Below are 18,387 nucleotides of genomic sequence, written 5' to 3'. Positions count from 1 at the left end.
TTGCCACAGACCGTGTTTGTGATACGTGAGCTCTGTCTCTTCTCATTAGAGTGGACAAGGCAAGATTCACTGACCCATTCACTTTTCCTTACTACATCTAAAGCAAATAGAGATCTGTAATGAATCTGTGCTTAGGAGTATCTCAGAGGTGGATGCCACTGAGACTTTACTGTGATTAACCTTTTTGGCCACTGGGTGCTTCTGACACCTCAAAAATCTGGTAGAACTAAGAGAAACTCAGAAACAAGTCTCATGAAATAAAAAAGAAAACCCAGTGACATTTCTGATAGATAAGATGATGATGTGGCACTGTAGGACCAAGCTGTCTTCCTCAGCAAAAGAGACAAATCTTATATAGGTTCTCTGTTAGGATGCAAAGAAAAATGTTGTTTCCCTTAGGATGTCATTTCTTTGTCCTCTACAGATCCATTAGATGTATGTGCCTGGGAAAATGAGATGTGGGGGAGAAAGAATCATAGAATCATAGAATCAGTCAGGGTTGGAAGGAACCACAAGGATCATCTAGTTCCAATGCCTCTGCCATGGGCAGGGACACCCTGCCCCAGATCAGACTGGCCAGAAGCTCATCCAGCCTGGCCTTAAACAACTCTAGAGATGGGACCTCAACCACCTCCCTGGGCAACCCATTCCAGGCTCTCACCACTCTCATGCTGAACAACTTCCTCCTCATGTCCAGTCTGAACCTACCCACCTCCAGCTTTGCTCCATCCCCATTAGTCATGCCACTCCCTGATAGTCTAAAAAATCCCTCCCCAGTTTTTCTGTAGCCCCCCCCTTCAGATACTGGAAAGCCACAAGAAGGTCACCTCAAAGCATCCTCTTCTCCAGCCTGAACAGGCCCAACACTTTCAGTCTGTCCTCATAGGAGAGGTGCTCCAACCCTCTGATCATCCTCATGGCCATTCTTTGGACATATTCCAGAATCTCCACATCCCTCTTGTATTAGGGGCTCCAGAATTGGATGCAGTACTTCAGGTGGGGGTCTCAGCAGAGCAGAGTAGAGGGGGAGAACCACCTCCCTCGACCTGCTGGCCACACTTCTGATGCCGCCCAGAAAGTATGTTTTGAGGCAGTTTGGGAAGAAAGCACTTAAAGTTTTTATTTTGCCCCTGGAAATCTGTACATTTATTAATACTGCAGAGATTTTAACTAAAATCATTGTAAAAGTAAGAAAAAACAATGTGAAACAGGGCATTGAAACATTGAAGATACTGCATTTACCTGCAGACTGACAGTCCAGCAGGTGCAAAAAGGTGCTGCCCTTCAGTTTGTTTCAAGACTCTTGTGTTCATTTTCTGCCCTCTTGCTCCTTCATGCACTGTGATTTATTCATGATACAACCCCATCAGAAACTGAAAACAAAATGTTTTTGCTATCTTCTCCTGATGAAAAATTCAACTAAAAATACTCTATTTTATGAACAGAAATGTGTTCAAATTGACAAAGCTGTGTTCTGACATTAAAAATACTGTTTCAGTAGAGTGTTTCATGGATCCATTTGGGTAGCAAAGAAGCAGATTACAGCCTTGGTGCTGTATACATAAAAAACATATTCCTTCTTTGGAAAGCATGGTGCCCTTTCCACAATGAAATTAGAGTGTTATCATGGTGCCAGAGACAAGGCAGAGCCAGCTGTGTTCATCCACCATAAGAGAATGAATATTGCTTTTGTTCCTGAAAACAATCATGGATGTGATGTGCTTGTGGTGAGTGGCAGGCACATTGGAGTGTGGCTCTTTGTCCCATACCTCAGACTCGCAGCTCCGTCCTTGACTCATTCAAGCAGTATTACATGTTTGTGCTTAGCCAGCTTATGAGCACATCTTGCCTCATTTCAACCTTGAAAATAGTTATGGCATATAACTCAAAAGATAAAGTTTTACTGATGAGCTGTTCATGTTCTAAGCCTGTGTTGTGGAGGGGTTTCTCTTATTCCTCCTCTGTTAGGGGAAGGTGAGAAATTAATTTGAGGCTGTATTAATTTTTTATAAAATTATTTATTAAAATTAACATTTACAAATTTGTACCACCCCCAACCACTATGTAATTTAGGTTCATTGTGCAAGATTATGAAAACAGATGGGATATATTTATGGGGATTGGATTATTAAATGGAAATATCAAATTATCAACAACTATAGACAGAGAGAAAGATTCCCTTAGGCTTAATGCCTCTTAACAACTATACTGTCTGCCCAGTAGGGGCTGAAACTGTGTCTGCTCTTAAGACAGAGGTAACTTATATTACAAAGGAATTAAAGCTTGCTGAAATGTGTTGCTCTTAAGTATTAATCATTAATCACCCTCCCAGGATTGTGCCATGGCGTGTGCCCAGTATTCGGGTCTTGGTGAAGCTGGAATCTGTCCCGGCTTGCAGAAGAATGCTAAGTGTTCCCAGTCTCTGGGGTAAACAGGATTTCTCTGACCTTCTCTCCTGGGGTGCAATGGTCTCTGCCTCGGTGCTGCTGCTTCTGGATGCTGTGTCCAGGGATGATCAGCTGGCAGGATTTCCAGGTGCAGGAGAAGGATTTGTCGTCTGTACAGCTAGCAGGCTGTGTTTGTAGGTTGCAGACTATCTGGAAAGGGTCTGCTGAGCCTAGAATTTTCCAGGCTTACAGGACAGCTGGCAAGCAGGGTCTGCCGGGCTGCAGGGAGACTTGAGCACCTTAGATAAATCAAGATAGCAAGCCAGTATGTACGGCTGCTCTAGGCTCAAGCAGGGGGCTCTCAGCTCCCCATATATGTAAAGGTGCAGGCGTGCATGCACTCTGCTTCTCAAAGGGTTCACAGACAGGATAACTGCACCTTGAGATCAATGCGAGAGGTCTGAGCCTCAGTAATGTTTGCAAGTGAGTGAAGCCTGACCCTGTGTCTAGGCCATGCAAGCAGGTCTGTGCTGCTATGTGGATCAGAGCTGAGCTTGAACCTCTAAGTCTGAATGCTCTGAATGCTCTGAACACATGGTGTACCTTTGCACCCCTCTTTATAGACTCTGAGCCGGGAATCATGGCTCATTTGGACATCTAAAGTGACCAATCAGGCTGGCAGTAAGCCAAACCTTACCTTAATAGGCAGTAGATGTTTGCCTGGACCCTCCCAATAGGGGATTACCTGGACGGACCCCAGGGGTACACGGACTGGGCTTGTGTGTGTTACACAACTTGTTTACTGCCATAGGTCCCTGGCAGAAAAACGTCCAGGCATGTAGAGGCATAAAGAGGCCCCAGTTTTTGGGGCTGCTGCTCCTCCACCACAGCCTGTGATCTAGAAGTGGTGTCTGAAGCTTGCTGCTTTGGTGGTGCCTTTAACTGTAGGTGGTGTGTTGATCCTGGCTGGATGTCACATGACCATCTAAGTCACTTTCACTCCCCCTCCTCAGATGGACAGGGGAGATAAAAATGTACAAAAGGCTCAAGATAAGGACAATTTAATACAGACAAAACAAACAGCAAAAGGAAAACAAAGGATTTTATTTTCTACTTCCCATCAGAAGGTGATTTCTTCCCACTTCCCAGGAAGCAGGGCTTCAATATGCTTAGTGGTTGCTCTGGAAGACAAACATTGTAAATAATGAATGCTCCCCTTCCTCCTTTTTTCACTGAATGTCAGGTGTGATGACCACGTTTTCTGACAGAGAAATATGACATCACATAGAATGAAATTTCAGTCTATTTCAATTTAATCATCAACGCTTTCCCTTTTAATAGGATAATTCCTCATCAATCTAAGCAAGTCCCAGTGTGAATAGCAATAATCTGGCTTTGCCATATACTCCAGTGTCAATGCTACATTTCCACAGAGATTGCAAAATGAATGTAATTTCCAGATGGAAAAGCATTCCCCAAAAGGAAAAGTTTGTGCTCTCTGATTTGTCGGATGTGGGTGACAGAATACATTCCAACAGTCCTTTCAAAACTGGAGGAAACTGAATGCAGTTCATCCATTCCAAGCTGGAACCTTATCCAGGAAGACACCTGCAGTATAACACAAAGAAAAAATACTCATGCTTCTGTAGGTTTTTTTTTTTCTCATTTGAACATTCTGCAAATGGAGGCTGCCAAGTATGATTCTCAGATTCCAGTAATAATCCTGAGACCTTACTGACTCAATTACAATGACAGTTGAGTGGCAACTCTTGAGCAATGACAACTCTACAGCAATTTATGGTAGCATATGATGCTCCCAAGAAATGAATCACTGTTGACATGAAGCATGCCCTCAGCTTAGAGACAACAGGTGGAGATATGAAATCATGGCACTTGTCAGAATTAAAAGACAAAGTAATTACACCAATGAAGGGTCATTTATAGCCTACCACTGTATTTAATACAGGGTACCTTTTATGTCATCTCTGCTTGTAGCACTGCTGATGTCCCTCTTTCTGAACAAACTAACAAGAATCTGTTCTGAAAATTCACCTGAGGAGAAGGAGGAGAATGGCTTGGATGCACACATTTGCTCAACACTTGGACTATCTTCTGCTTACCAGCAGTTCTCCACACAAATAAACTATTGATCCTGGATAACTATGGTCATGCCCTGACAGATTTGAGTAAAATATCTCTATTGATATTATATTCCTTTGAAATATCGTGTCCCTTGTGCTGTAAATTTTATTTTCTTTCCCTGAATTTGTGTAAATAACCACATAGGTTCAAAGAAATACTTGTGGAGTGAATAGTTGTGCATTTGTCTTTTCTTCATTATGTCTCACCCATTGTATTTAACTGAAAACAGCAAGAGAGAGAGAGCTAACAACATGCAGGGTAACAGCCTCATTATTTGTGAACTGATTGTGTGGAAAACATCTGTTTTCTACCAGCTTCACTTGTTTGTACGTACTCACTGCTTCCAATAATGCAGTGCTAAGAGGAAACAAAACACAGCAAAACTGCCTTGCTTGTCAGTTGTCCCAGAGGTTTTCAGCCCTACTGCTGCAATACATGTTAGTTAATCAACAGCAACAGAAATGAAATTATGAGGCACTCTCAACTAAGCTTATTAGTGGAATTCAAGTCAGTATTGTACTGTCATCTAAGGAATGTTCATATTTGTATGAAGTTCAGGAAGCTTTGTCTCTGCCTTCTTGCCCTGCCCTGAGTGTTGACACAAATGTGAATGGTAGAGGACAAATAGCCAGCATTATTCAATGGTATATCAAGACCGGAACCAGGACTATCAGATGGGAAAAGCATTCATTATATTTAAATAAATCTTTAGATTTATCATATTTTTTTAAACTATTACCACTCCCAGCTTCCACTCTGCAACTGAAGTGATAAATGAAGTTTCCCTAAAGTTTGGCATTTTGTATTTGACAAAGGAAAAAAAAATGCTTTCCTCATCCAGAATTCTTCCTTGCTGGGTTCCACATTTCCTTATAGACCACCTTTCCTCTTTCAAACTTGGATGCTGATAGGTGTCACTGAGTAAAATTCAGCAAGGTCTCCTCTTCATGTCAGGTGATCTTTTTTTTTTTTTTTTTAAATTGGCCACCCTCTTGCAGCCTCAGCTGAACCTGTCATTGTTTTCTTTAAATAATAATGAATTCTGCTGGAAGTACCAGATATACCTGCACTTTATTTATGCAGAAAAGTTAATGTCTGTAGGATGACATTTTGGTATTTTCTTACATATCAGAAGATCCAGAGAAAGACCAGAGTCACTCAAAGTGTGACCTAACCAGAGCTGAGTACAGGGGCAGGGCTCAGCAGAGGTCTTTGAGAGTGGGCTTTGATTGACAAGTTCTGTTCCCTAGGAAATGGATAGAAGTCAATGACTTGTATTAGCATGTCTTAGTATTAATAGCTCTTTGAAAGACTAGTGTCTCCAAAGATGACACTGGCTTGGTTCAAAGATGATAGAATTGTTTGGACCCTGGAGGATGACTATGGTTGAATGCTGTGCTAGTTTGAAGCAAGGTAGAATGTTTTGGTGAGAAAAAACTAGATCATAGGCTGTGAAAGGAAAACAATGGTAATGTCTACTCCCCTCAGAGTCTTGCTGAAGAAGAAAGCAAAACATTAGATAACACTTTTGCCATTTTGTCGCACTCTGCTTTGGGCTTCTGACTGAGCTGCATCTCCCTAACCTCACCTTCCACTCACCTTTGCTTCTTAACCTCTTGGCTGAACCTCTGTTCTTCTTTAGGACTGGGGTAAGGTTGAGAGGGGCAGGGGGAAGGTGCAGGGGTGGTTGAGAGCCCCTCCTGGGGACTCAGGTTTCTGGGAGGGGAGTTGTGTTTCTGTAATACTTTTTACCTTGTATATTTCTGTATATAACTTTTTATACTGTAAATATCTGCTTGTATATTGTGCTAGATGTAAACAAATAGCTTCATTTATATTCCCAGAGCCCGGCTGAGACTAGTCTGGGTAACTTCTAAAGTGTGGGGGGGCGGGGAACACTCAAACCATCACAAACACAAAGTAAGAGTAATCTTTCTTGAAGAAACTTCCTTGCATTCTTAAAAACTAATTTCCATGTCATCCCTCTAAAGGAATTCTCTCATAACCATCATCTTTTGTAGAGGAGTTTTATTAAAAAACAAACAAACAAACAAACAAACATGAGTTCTTCTTTAGAACAAATACTAAAGAGAAAAAAAATCTTCAGAACCAGAAGTGGAGGAATTCCTCTTCCCTTTCTACCCCTGAAAATAAAGTCTAATCATCTTCTCCTTCAGTTCTACCATCAATATTTTCCCTTTCATTTGTCACTGAGAGATAAGGCCTGGATAAAACAGACTCTGCAAGCTCTCAAGTGGTAAAACTAAGGAAAACAGAGCCTTCAAGTGCCATGCCTGTAATCAGAGGCCAGAATGTGGTGTTGATTAAACAGCATGTGGAGCCAGCAATGACCTTGAAAGGCTGCACAGAGGACAACGAGCTGCAGAGGGAGCTGAAGATGATGAAGGCTCCCCTTGCTATGGGGTTCGGGGTTGTGTGACCACCGAAGCCAGCAATGTGCATAGGCAGTAGGGAAAGTCATTATGTAACAAATTGTGACATAAGGGAGGAGCTTGGTTCTCCTTGGTTTGGCCTTCTGGGGCATACTGGCCATATGTCACAGAATTCTGGACAGAAATAAACTGAGAATATAGGTGGCTGAGGTGTGAGTGGCAGCAGTCTCACCAGCATAACAGGTGCTGGTCCACAGTGGGGACACCTACTTTTCAAGACGGCAGCTGACCAGCTCTGCTATCTAAACATCTCAGGAGCTTTGCTGGTCAACGGGATAGGGTGAGTATAGCCTGCCCTTTGATCAACAGAGCTACTTGGGATTATTTATCATATCTTATTCAGCAGTGTAGTTTCTCCCATATACCCTTCACTCTATAGCTTTCTCATTATGGTTTTAGTGTTTAAGCTATAATAAAATATTGAAACTGCACCCGGATAGGAGGTACCCATGTGAGTGGATTCCTGGTCCCCAAAGAACTCACTGGAACAAATGGCCTCTCCATTCTCTGCTTGCCTTGATCTGGGAACTGCCTCACTCCCAAGGGAGTTGAAGCAGACAGATTTATTGCACTGATATGATCTGAGGCACTCTATTCTGGTCTGTGAGTGAACAGGAGCAGCAACCCCTTTATTACCTCTCTAGGCTACAAGTTAGGAGCTACCTTGCAGTAAGTTAGTGTGAGTCTTGTCATTCTTGAATCCATAATTAAGACATTGTTTTACTTTACCAAATCACTTGTAACTACTGCTAAAATAAAGCTTTGCTTTATCTCATTTTGTTAATTTCGAACTGTTGATAAATCAAACAATGTCAAATGTCCATCTGTGACACTCAATCTTTTCACATTTTCCTGGATCGTTTTTCCCATGTTACTTATAAAAAACAAGTGTCTATATTCTGTAGAACCTCAAACCCCACTGAGAACCAACATTTCCATTGCTTCTGAACCTGCAGTCAAGCTGCTTCTTGTTTCCATTCCAAGGTTCAAATGTGAATTCCTGCTAGTCCCTCCAGGCAGGTGGTGTTTCACACTACCTACAAACTAATGCCTTTGGATAGGCTGCCCTAAGCCTGCTGATTTCTAGTTCAAGAAATCTTGTCTTTTGGTCACTACACGTTTCTTTGTTTTGATTTTCTGATGCCCTGAGGCTACCATAATATTTCATAGGCTCCCCCCAAGACTTAGGTTCTGGTTTGTGAGCTGTCAGATGACTGGTCAAGCAGTAGAGAAAGCATAATTTTGGTTTATATATTGGTAGGAGGTAGCTGAAAGGTAGGTTGCCTGACAGTAACTATGCAAAAACTGAAGAATTTTCACTTCTGAAAACAAAATATTTGCTTTAGAAAACAAACAAAACAAAACAAATGCCCCAAGAAAGCAGCCTTATTATCAATAAGCAGGGACTCATCACTAACAATGGAAAGATATTCAAGTTATGCAGTACAGTTATCCACTTAGTAAGCACAACAAGGCTGGTAGATTTTGTTCTTTATTTTTAGTGCAGGGAAACAAAATTTGTGATATTACCTTGAATAGAAAGCATTTGGGTAAGACTGAATTGAAAACACTGATAACAAGCCTGGTGTGGTTGTCAGCACATTCACAGTGAGGCTGTTCTTCAATGTTTCCATAGAACACTAAGATCTTCTCATTGGGTCACTACAACTCTGTTATGTTTAGGGATAACAGAATCAGTCCTGCAAAACTAGTCCAATTCCCGTTCTCTGCTCATACCAACTTAACTACTAACTATACACCAAAAGCAATAGGAATATTCCACAGTGAATGGTGAGTGAATGAAAGAGGATTTAATTGAAACAGGTCTTCAGAAGTCTTGAAATAGCATTTTTCCACATTAACTTAAAAAGAATCCTCATTGCTGCTTTAGAAAATAGAACAATAACTCAAAGCAGTTGAATTGTTTACTTTTTTTAATTTGTTTTCTGCAAATTCATACAAGCCATTGTTACATCCCACTAATGCCCTTTAAAGTGTATTATAACCATTTTGAGCTTTTATTTATGGTTTGCTTGTTTGTTGGGTTTTGGGGTTTTTTAAGTCGAAATGTGAATTAGAACTTTAGTCAGTTTTTCAATCTTTACTTTACTTTGAGTTACCAAAATAAGTGAAAATTAAAAGCTGAATTCCCCTTTTAGATTAGCTGGTTTTCCTTCTGGAGCACAGAGTGTCCAAAGGCAGCTTTAAAATTCTTTATTAAAAAGAATTTGCTTTCATTCTATAAACTCAATTTGTCACTGGTAGAAATGGTGGCAAATTACACTGAATAGTAGATGTGCTCTTTATCTATAATGTCCCATGAAGCATTCTTGGCAACCATTCTGTAAAGTTTTAATCTATGTCGAAGATTATGTTCATCCAGGTGGGAAGGTCAGACGACATTCTGGAGTGCATGAGAAATTCTCCTCTAAAGGTACTGTTTGCATGCATGAATTTATCAGAAATCACCTTCTGTAGCTATTTCAGGTGTTCTCCTCACTCTGACTACCTGAATTTTCAAGTGATTAGCTCTCTGAAAAGTGTGTATTGATGGATCACGGAGTGATTGTCTAAGAATAGACACAACAAACCACACTGAGGGCAATAGAAAGACTGCATTGATTTCAGTGGGATTTGAGTTAGATCAAGTTGAAGCACATAATACCTTGAGGGCTTGAAGCAGGTTAATTGTGTTCATGTTCTTCTTAATCTCCCTGTGATTGAAAAAAAAAATGCTTAAGGAATAAACTGACTTCTGTTGCTCACACCAGCAAAACATGATGTGATGCCAAAACACAATAGTATGTGTTATTTGAAGTGGACACCTGCACACAAGGAGCCGGCTTGCAATCAATAAGTCATTCCTCAATTCAGTTTGATTCAGATTTAATTGGCATGATAAGCTATGCAGGTGTAGCCAAAAGATCAGAGAGGCAGATCATTCAGATACATGTCAGAGGATGAGTCTAATTGGCTCATTTAGGAGCTGTACACGTTGAAAAGTTTGGTCTCTGACACACGTTTATCTACTAGAGTCCACCTCAAATATTAAATGAAATTAACATTCTTTTTCCACTACAGACTAAACATATTATTTTTCCTAATTTTGTGCATCTATCCATCCCTCTGTTTGCTTATGTACTTACCTACTTATCTACCTGCCTGCCTACCTCCCTCCCTCCCTTCCTCCCTCCCTCCCTCCTTATGTATCTATTCCTAACTACCACAGTAAAAATAGTTATTGCAGCCTCTTGTGTTTCAGATGTTACAAGGGAAGTGTGGTGGAGGGTCACATACAGCCCCCAAATGACTGTGTTTACAAATCTATTCATGCCCGGACAACATCACAGCGCTGCGCACCAGCCCAGGGAAACTGACCAAGGCACTCCTGGCCAGTTTCCGCCCCAGCCCGTCGGTCCCAGCTTGACCGTGCCCGTGGAGCCTTCAGACAGCGCGCCCCAATAATCCCTGAACTGAACTATTCAAACCCACGAGGGTTAACCACATGGCTTTGCCGCACATATTTGGGATCATCAAAACTGACTCCAGCCAGTGAGTAACTGAGCAACCTTGATTCGAGCATAGACTTTCAGTAATTTTACCAGTGGCACTTTCATGCTGCAAACTCTCTATCTAAATCTTTCCAAAACTCTACTAAATTTTTTTTTGCTGTAAATAGACATTCTGTAATATAATTTCACAACTGCATACAAAGAACTTGTGTGGGGTAGCTGTATATAGTTTGGGGAAGGGGGGAATTCCTTGTGTATAAAATATTAAATTATTTAAACCCTTTTACATTCAGCCTCATATTTCATTCCTGCAAAACCCAGACAAGCCCCTTCACAACAGGAAGCCACATTTTCATCTTTCCCCTGTCACTTTGTTTACAAGGTCAGTAATAGCTGGTTTTGTCCTGTGAGTTTCCCTATCTGTTTGAAGAAGTCATAGCCTGGCCACATGCATTCAGAAGACAGTACTTGAAACAAGGGCTCTACATCTTATGAATTTATTTTATTACATTTGAGATAGATGATCCTTTTCTAAGGACATTGAAATCTAAGTTTTAAGAAGTTCTTCCCAAAGTGTTTTTCTGAAGTGAATGCTGATTGTTATGGTAGGGTAGACTCACAGTGAAAATGCTGAAATACTCTTTGAAATTCACAGTTCAAATATGGCATAATAGAGGTAAAATGTCTCTTCATTTTTCTCTTGGTGCCAACTGTAAACTTGGAGGACTGTTCAGTAAGGAGAAAAAAAAAAAAAAAGAGCATGCCAGAAAAGAGTTTACACCTGAATGTGCCTAATATTTTCCCTAGGTAACTAATTATTTTCCCTTTTTCCACCTTTACTGTCCTATGACTTCAGTGAAGTCTCTTTGAACACGTACTAGGTCAAATACTTTGGCTGTAGTACCTGAAAACGTAATCTTATGACTGAACTTTAACTTTTCCATACTTTCTGAATATATGATCTCTTAAAAATCTGTCCCAGACATCTTAACTGACCTGAGGGTGAACATATATTGTCTAAGAAAGAATTTCCTGGAAATAGAAAAAGTCAAGTGCAGAAACTCCCTTGAAACTAAATGCTAGACTTGTCGTAGAATTGACTACTAGACATTAAAATCAAACAGGATGATATCTAAGAGATGCACCCATAACAGGAAAGTTGTTGTGGCTTCCTCATATGAAATGGCAGAAGTTTAGCTAAGATGTGAGCTTTTGAAACTTGGCCTGGGGGGCTGGGAGGGGTGAGGGTAGGTAATAGGAAGAGCAGCTCCCACGCTATTTCCAAAAGTGTGGGAATGTAATGTGAGAAGGAATGATAATGGCCAGTCTGTGACCATTTGGCTTTGGATCCCACAGCTTCAGGATGCCTTCCCACGGGAGAGAAGAGATAGTGGGGTACATGGTTAATGAGAAAAACAAGGTGTGACGTATGTAAAAGACTGGGTTGTGCTTGCCTAGATTATGCTAATGTGTAGGTGTATGGTCTATGCTCTAGACTGTATAAATGGAGTCAGAACAAACAATAAAGGTCTCCAGTGGGATTCACATTGAACCGTGTGGAGTCCTTGTGTCATCCCTCACCAGTACAAAAGGACAAGTCCTGTATACATATTTCTTCATATTCAACTATGTTCCATAGCTTCATTCTTTCAGTACTCCTCTTTACAAGATTTACTAATGAAAACTCTGCCTTCAAATTTTAAAGGCAGGGTTTTCATTAGTAAATCTTGTAAAGAAGAGTACTGAAAGAAGTGCTCCTTTTCTTCAATACTTGCATGTGTATAATAGCTACACCAAATATTTGTTCATGCATTGTACTTTTAAGATCATTTTTCTTTGAAACTTCTCCTCTTCTTCATTTAAATATTTGTCTGTTGTGCTAGTGCCACAAATGTTGTGGTAGGCTTAAGTCACGTCCCAGTCTGCTATGTTCTCTCTATATAAGTAAGAGACTAAGTGTCTGATTGCTACCATCCAGAACTGAGTAGGAAATTCTCTTTAACCCATGAACATTTTGGAATTCTTTCTTCCTCTTTCCTATGACAAAACTAAGAATATTAAGACAACTTGGGATTTTTTTGTTTGTTTTGGTTGTGGTGTTTTTTTTGGTAGCTTTTTGTTTGGTTGGTTTTTGGTTTTGGAGGGGGGGGGTTGTGTGTTTGTATTTGTGTGTGGTTTTGTTTGTTTCTTTGGGTTTTTTTTTTGTTTGGTTTGGTTTAGTTTTGGCTTTTGGAGGGTTTTTCTGTGTGGGTTTTCTTTGTGTGGGTTTTTTTTTTCTTTTTTTTTGGTTTGTGGTTTGTTTCTTTATTTCCTTAATAGGAAAAGAAAACAAACAACTAACCAGACCAAGAAAAAGTATTTCACAAGAGCCCTATTTAATGATAGTGAGATGACTTCATTGAGATCACGACTCTGGAATTTTTTGGCGAGCACACTGCACATCCTCCTCTCCATGACTGTAGATCTCAGGATCTCTCCTACAGTTCAACATGCTCTGGACAGGGGCCTTGTCTCATTACTTCAGCAGCCAGAGCATACTCCTGACATAAGGAATACTCGGAGATGCTGTGCTCCACAGCTTGCTGAACAATAGCTTGAATCTGAAATTGAATTGATTTACAATAGGGCCTAAATCTGCAAAAATCTTTATGAGGAAAGTTCTTCCAGGACAGATAATTCCTTTCCCAATAAAATGTTTTGTTTATACTAAAAAGTTGGGGGAGTTTCAGCATAGAAGAAAAAAAAAAAAAAAGGAAAGGATTCATTAAAAATACCCAATTAATCTTACCCATTATTTCTATTGCAGAAGTGAAGCTGAAACTCCCTACTATTTTTCTTAGGCTTTCCACATAAAAAAATATCTTACATATGATATCAATCTTCAAAACTACAGATAGTCTGTCTAGGCAAACTAAAAAGCAAAAGTCAGTCAATGTGACTGGTTGAAATTAATGCACATATATAAACACCACATAGAATAAAGCAAAATGCACAAGTAAAATAGGGTACAATAATGATAATTCGGAAACACTGGAGTCTTGAAAGAGACTTCCTAGTCTTTGGAGGCTGTCTCTTAATCTGCTAGATGTGGAAGCTCTCTGCCTTATTAACAGTCTGATAACTCCTACATATGCTTTGGTAAATACTGCAGAGGAAGAGCAGCTATAAGATCCTATTGTAAGAGGCTAAAGTGTATGCTAATAAGGCTCTTGAAGCAACCCTCCTAATTCCAACTGTGGATATTAGAAACAAGAAACCTGTCATATAAATGGGGAAAAAAAGGAAAAATAAAGAAAAATCAAATGAAGGACTAATTTAATGACTTCCTATTATAAACAAGGTGACTGAAGTGAAGCTGAAGGGTAGCTTCGGCTGCAGTGATCATGAAAAGGTGGAGTTTAAGATCCTCAAGGCATCAAGCAGGGTGCATAGCAAACTCGCTGCTCTGGACTTCAGAAGAGAAGGTTTCAGCCTCTTCAGGGACTTCCTTGAGAGAGAGACATGGGAAAAAACTCTGGAAGGAAGGGGGGGTCTAGGAAAACTTCGAATGCCAGGCTCCAACACGCCTCACATCCAGTTGCCTGGACACCTGCATTCCTACAGGTGGGCTCTGTTTGGGTGCCCACAGTTTTACAAGTACTGTACAACTTGGAGCTAGTTTGCACCATGTCTGGCTTTCTTGGAAGTCCGATGTGAGTTGTTTGGTGTGCGGGGGTTTTTTGTTTGTTTGTTTGTTTGTTTTCCCCCCTTCTGAGCTCCTCAGATCGAGAGAGCCGCAAAATGGAGGAGAAAAAGGCTTCGAGAGCGCGTTTCAGCTGAGCTAGCCTCTGTCCTGCTCTCTCTTGCCCAACCAGGCAATGTATTCACCACATGAAGCAGTGTTAACACAGGGGATTCCAGGCCATCAAATCCACCTCTGAGAAAAAGTACATCTGATGAACTTTGCTTCCTTCACTCTGCCAATTTCAACTACCTCTTCGTCTCTTTGAGCTGTAGAATTCCCTTCCTCTCTCCAGCAATGGTGAATTTCACAGGTTAAAAAAAATATTCTGTGTGAGCAATACTTCAACCAAACCAGGTCAAAAGGGGAAAAAAGACACAAAGGACACTGTATCAGGCAGACATATTACAGAGGGGGAATCCCAACCAATGAAAATTGGCAGAATAAATGCCAAGTTCACTGAGCACCAGAAAACAATTACAAAACGTGGCACAACAGGGATTCCATTGCAAAGACCCTTGGAGCACTTGTTTCACTGCTTACAGGGAAATCCTTGCACATCTTTCCTTTGTATGCTTTACCTGCAACATCCCAAGTCATTTTATTGTCATTCTAGACACATCTGCTTTTTCTCCTTCTTTCCTAGACTGGCCGTTTCTTAAGTATGTGCCTTCTCCATAGTTATAAATAGTCACACAGAGGAGGGCTGTAATGGCCATTGCCCTGTCAGATAGAATAATGATTACAGCTGATAGATAAGGTAATGAGTCCACCCAGTAGCTTGTGCTGTCTTAGTTATTTGCCTCTTGGATCCTAACAGCCACCAGACCACCTGTTTTCTGTCACTGTAGCTCAGCTGTTGCTCACCAATTTCAGATGTTTGTGCCAGTAATTAAATTGTGCCAACAAAGCACTATTAAATTTAGTTATTGCAGAAAGGAGCTAAAATAATTGATCAAATCTGAGTGGATCATCAGTATGTTTTTTAAACATAATGAAAATGAGAATTAGGTCAGCAGGAGGAAGAGGAGACATCAATTAAAAAATATATCTATACTGGAGTCCCAAAAGCCATTAACATTGATTTCAATCCAGAGCACACAGCCTGGATGGCAAAGAGTATAGAAGGATAATTAAAGGGACATTTTGTTGTGGTTGTGGCAGAATACAATATCAGAGCTGCAAGAAGTGGAAATCATAGTATCATCAGGGTTGGAAGAGACCTCACAGATCATCGAGTCCAACCCTAAATAAATAGCATATAATCACTCCAGAGATCTATAAAGTCTTATGGGAAGCTGTTGCTGCTACTGCTTTTGTTTAACTTCCTTTTCTATCTCAATTTGCATTTTTAAGGTTGAATATTTAGTTTAATGCATGTGCATATAGGACTGAAGCTGGAATCCCTTCTGCCACTTTGAGCTGCTCTTTTCACAGGCTTGTCATTGCCCTGTAGTGCTGTGAGAACCCCTGTTGCTGAATATGATAGAGTCAGGCAGGTTCCTCACAGCTGGATCCTGTTCAGGTAGCAGTGGTAACATAAACTGGCTTGGATTGACTGCCATTTGGTGTTTGCAGTATTCCCACAATAAATAATGTAACTATTCCATTCTGAGTCAACCCACTCCCATGGAGACTATAGATGACACTTCCATATTCCTGCAAGTGAGCCTTACCCCCTGCTATTTCAGATATATCTGGTCTGCTTTGAATGATGTAGAGAGGATCCAATTCTCAGGAACAAAAAATTAGTTACAGATCTCATAGATGGTTCATATTAGGTTCTGCTAGCTATAATCCTTCTGCTTATATCTGTGAAGGATGTTTAAAAATGTAGCTATAAGACTAATAAGGGTAGTTTGATGTTGGGTTTTTTTGGGTGTTTTGTTTGGGTGGATATTTTTTTAGGATGGTATGTGAATAAGAGTCAAGTTGCATGATAAGAAATGAACTGAAATCCTGTCTGCAAAATAATGGATAGCAATATTTCTTTTCCCCTGTACTCCTTATACATGATTATAGCTCTGCTTTTCCATATTTGTTGAGCCTTTTCTGATCAAATTCAACTTACTAATCCTGCAGAAAACTCTCCACACTCAAGGATTTAGCTTATTTATTATTTTGCAAGAGTGGGCTTTTGTTGTTGTTTCGGGTTTTTTCACCTGATGAGTTGAGGAGACTCAGAGAGGGGTTCAACAAGTGCCAAGCTCCCATGAGGTAAGCAGTGGGGTGAAAGGAAGTACAACACAGGGCCTGAAGCAGAGCCTTCTCTTTTTGGCAGCAGCATACAGGTAGTTTAGCCCAGAGACATAGGACAACATCTCTCTGAGTGTCTGACATCTGCATCCCTGAAAGCCTTTTTGCAGATAAACCAATTTCTTGCATAGATATGCATGAAGAGCCTGCCTGAAAGACTGCAGATACCTACCATTTATGTCAGAACTACTTATTGGAAGACTGTCATATCTTGTTTAGAGACAGTGCTGATCCAAGATCTCAAAGTTGGTGGCCAAGTATCTTCTGGGAATCGCTTTACTTTCTGTTGGAACCATTTCTGGTTGACTATCAGAATCCAATCCAAACAGTATTTAAAAACTGCAAAAGTCATAACCTTTGCAAGATTGCTACCTGTAGGTACAGGAATTTGAGCTAGGTGTTATTTTTGCACCTAGATATTTCACATAAGCAGTGCAGTTAAAATATATATATATCTTATAATAAAGGTAATTAAAATACAGTGCAGTTTTTTGAGGAAAACATCCCCTGGTATCTGACATTTGCACCTGTATATTGCACAAAACATTTCCCTGTACATGAACAAATCCTTCATCTGATGCCTACTGCATCAAGCTGGCTTAAAAAATAATCTGAAAGTTTACTGAAGCTATTACAAAGATATTTTTATTCTGTTAGATAAAAATCAAATGTGGTATCACTACTGTCTTCATTACATTACAAATCAGTCAGTAACTGTTGCACACATTTAGGAAGTAAAACTAATTGTCAGTAAAATGGACAATTTCAACATGAGTGAAGGAGGGAGGAAAATAGCAAGACAGACCTTGGAAAGAATATCACATTTTGATTGTTACTGTGGAAACAAATTTTACCAGAGTATGACTGTGCTTTTTGCTTAAATCACTTGACAAATAGGTGTCCCAGCAAATATTGGTTTACCATTACACCAGAAGTCTCATTAAAGTTGAACTGTCTGGCAAACAAAGAAGCATTTTAGAGCAGACTATGTGTACCTAATGTCACAGAGGGAGTTCTGCAGATTAGTTGAAATGTGGCTCCTTTTGTCCATTTGCATCCACTTGCAGAACATTTTGGCATGGTTCCTTGTCTTATATCAGTCTGAGAAGAGGAACAGATAAGAAATCTGTGAAACCTCTGAAGAAAAACAAATATGTAGGTTGATTGATTTTGTTCCATTTTGCTGCCTGAAAATTTGAGAAGTTCAAGCTAATATTTTATTACAAATTACCTAAGTCTTGGTAGAATATTTATCTTTTGATGAAAATCAGAGGCTTAATTTAAACCCTGTTAGCTTCATAGTAATAACATCAGAGTGGCTTCCAGACCAGCTATTGAACAAGCCATTCCATTTCTGTAAGTATTTACTTAGTGTGATGGTTTAGGTGTTACCCACCCCCCACTCTTTAGAAATCACCCAGACTAGACTCAGATGGCTCTGGAAATTGAATGAAGTTTTTATATTTACAGCTAGCACAATATACAAGCAGATATTTACAGTATATATACAGTTATAGACAGAAATACACAAGATAAAAAGGTAATACAGAAATACAACAGCCCTCCCAGAAACCTGAGTCCCCAGGAGGGGCTTTCAGCTTCCTCATACCCCTCTCAACCTTATCCCAGTCCCAAGGAAGAATGGAGGTTCAGCCAGGGGGTTAGGAAGCAAAGTGGATTAGTAAAAAAAAATGGAGGGTGAGATTAGAGAGTAAGATGCAGCTCAGTGCTCGCCAGCAGCAGAAGCTGTGCCTTAGCTATTTTTTAATTCCTATTTTTATACATCTCAGTAAGCCTATGGCATCACCATTTTTTCCTTTCACAGCCTGTAATCTAGTTCTTCTCACCAAAACATTCTAGCTAGCTTCAAACTAGCACACTTAGGCAAATCAACTCAATTTTAAACCTTTTTCATC

Source organism: Pogoniulus pusillus, chromosome 15, assembly GCF_015220805.1.
Source record: "Pogoniulus pusillus isolate bPogPus1 chromosome 15, bPogPus1.pri, whole genome shotgun sequence".
In the NCBI taxonomy this organism is placed as follows: domain Eukaryota; kingdom Metazoa; phylum Chordata; class Aves; order Piciformes; family Lybiidae; genus Pogoniulus; species Pogoniulus pusillus.
Note: the sequence above shows the minus strand (reverse complement) of the source record.